General features: G+C 37.5%; 1 protein-coding gene across 4 annotated transcripts in view; it reads left to right on the top strand.

The window, feature by feature from the left end:
• The window catches only part of TPD52 (tumor protein D52), a 48,172-nt gene that overhangs the window by 16,288 nt on the left and 29,345 nt on the right, over positions 1–2,539 (top strand). The gene's annotated exons all lie outside the window — the stretch shown is intronic.

Raw genomic sequence — 2,539 nt, 5'->3', positions numbered from 1 at the left:
CCTTCCTCCCTCCCTCCCTCCCTCATTCCCTCTCCCTCTTCCCTCCCTTCTTTCTTTTTTCTTTCCTAACTTCTTCCATGAAATTCATTTAACATAAAAATTAACCATTTTATTCTATTTTATTTTTTGAGACGGAGTCTTGCTCTATTGCTCAGGCTGGAGTGCAGTGGCACAATCTTGGCTCCTTGCAACCTCTGCCTCCTGGGTTCAAGCGATTCTCCTGCCTCAGCATCCTGAGTAGCTGGAATTACAGGCGTGTGCCACCGTGCCCAGCTAAGTTTTATGTTTTTAGTAGAGATGGGTTTCGCCATGTTGGCCAGGCTGGTTTCGAACTCCTGACCTTAAGTGATCCACCGGCCTTGGTCTCGCAAAGTGCTGGGATTACAGGGAAGAAATGAACCATTTTAAAGAGTAGAATTCAGTAACATGTAACATTCACAATGTTGTGCAGCTGTCAACCCTTTCAAGTTCCACACATTTTCATCACCTCCAAGGAGATCCCTGTAGTCATTAAGCGTTCTTTCCTGGCTCCCCTCCTTCAGCCCCTGGCAATACCTAATTTGCTTTGTGACTCTATGGATTTAACTATCTTTTGGTTATTTCATATAAATGGAATCATACAATATGTAACCTTATGTATCTGGGTTCTTTCCCTTCATGTTTTTGAGCTTTATTCATGGTGTAGCACATGTCTGCTTCATTCTGTTTAATGGCTAAATAATATTCCATTGTATATATCTACTGTATTTTGTTTATCCATTCGTCCGTTCATAGGCATTTGGGTGATTTTCACCTTTGACTATGGTGGGTAGTGAATTAGGAATCTTTTATGGACAAATACTTGCTTAAGTACCTAGTTTCAGTTCTTTTGCATATATGCCTAGATATGGAATTGTTTCATCATGTGGTAGTTGCATGTTTAATGTTTTAAAAAAATTTTAACTTTTTTTTTAAGAGACAAAGTCTCACTGTGTTGTGTGGGTTGGTGGATTGTGCAGTGGCATGATTATAACTCACTATAATGTTGAACTCCTGGGCCAAGCAATCCTCCTGCCTCAGCCTCCTGAGTAGCTGGGACTCCAGGTACACGCCATTATGCCTGGCAGATTTTTTAGTTTTTATTTTTCATAGAGATGAGATTTTGCTATGTTGCCCAAGCTGGTTTCAAACTCCTGGCCTCAAGTGATCCTCCTGCCTGGGCCTCCCAAAGTGTTGAGATTACAGGTGTGAGCCATCGTTCCTGGCCCATGTTTCAAGTTTTTTGGGGAACCACCAAACTGTTTTCACAATAATGACACCATTTAATATTCCCATTAGCAATTTCTCCACATCCCTGGCAATTTGTTATTTTCTGTGTTTTTTATTATAGTCATCCTAGTGGGTGTGAAGTGATATCTCATTGTGGTTTTGATTTGTGCTTTTGCTGTTATATCTAAGAATTCATTTCTGAATCCCAGATCATGAAGATTTACCCCTGTGTTTTCCTCTAAGACTTTTATAGTATTGGCTCTTAAGATTTAAGCCCTTGATCCATTTTGAGTTAATTAGTGTATGTGCTTTTGGTAGGGATCCAACTTTATTCTTTTGCATGTGGCTAGTTTTCCCCAGTGAATGCTTGTGGCATCCTTGTTTAAAAAAAAGAAATTCAGTTTACCATAGATGTATGGGTTTATTTCTGGACTCTGAATTTAGTTACATTCATGTATGTGTCTTTTCTTTTGACAGTATCACACTATTTTGATTACTATAGCTTTGTAGTAAGTTTTGAAATCGAGAAGTATGAGTTCTTTACCTTTTTCTTCTTTTTGAAAATCGTTATTCCTTGCAATTCCATATGAATTTCAGAATCTGCTTTTCCACACACACAAAAATGCTATTGGCATTTTGATAGGACTTGCATTCAATTTATAGATTGACTTGGTAAGTATTGCCATTTTAACAATATTAAGTCTTCCAGTCCGTGAACATGAAATGTCTTTCCATTTATTTAGTTCTTAATTTATTTTAGCAATTACAAAACATTTTTCTTTGTACGAGTCTTATACTTCCTTAGTTATATTTATTCCTAAGTGTTTTATTATTTTTGATGTGATTGTAAATGGATTTTTAAAAAAATTTTGTTTTCAGGTTGTTTATTGCTATTATATAGAAATATAACTGAATATTATATCTTGATCTTATATTTTGCAGCTTTATTGAATTTATGAGCTCAAATATATTAAAAAATTTTTTTTTGAGACAGGGTATCACTCTGTCACCCAGGCTAGAGTGCAGTGATATGATCATGACTCAGTGCGACCCTGACTTTCCAGCTCAAGTGATCCTCCTGCCTCAGTCTCCTGAGTAGCTAGGACTACAGGCACTTGCCACCATCTGCCTGGTTAATTTTTTTATTTTTCAGTAGAGATGGGGTCTTGCTACATTTCTGGACTCAATTGATCCTCCTGCCATGGCCTCTCAAAGTGCTGGGATTACAGGCATGAGGCACCACACCCACTCTTGAATAGATGTTTTTGTGGATTCTTTTTTTTTTTTTTTT

The sequence above is a fragment of the Mandrillus leucophaeus genome, unplaced genomic scaffold (genome assembly GCF_000951045.1).
Source record: "Mandrillus leucophaeus isolate KB7577 unplaced genomic scaffold, Mleu.le_1.0 Scaffold346, whole genome shotgun sequence".
Classification (NCBI taxonomy): domain Eukaryota; kingdom Metazoa; phylum Chordata; class Mammalia; order Primates; family Cercopithecidae; genus Mandrillus; species Mandrillus leucophaeus.
This window is presented reverse-complemented; position numbering and strand designations above follow the sequence as displayed.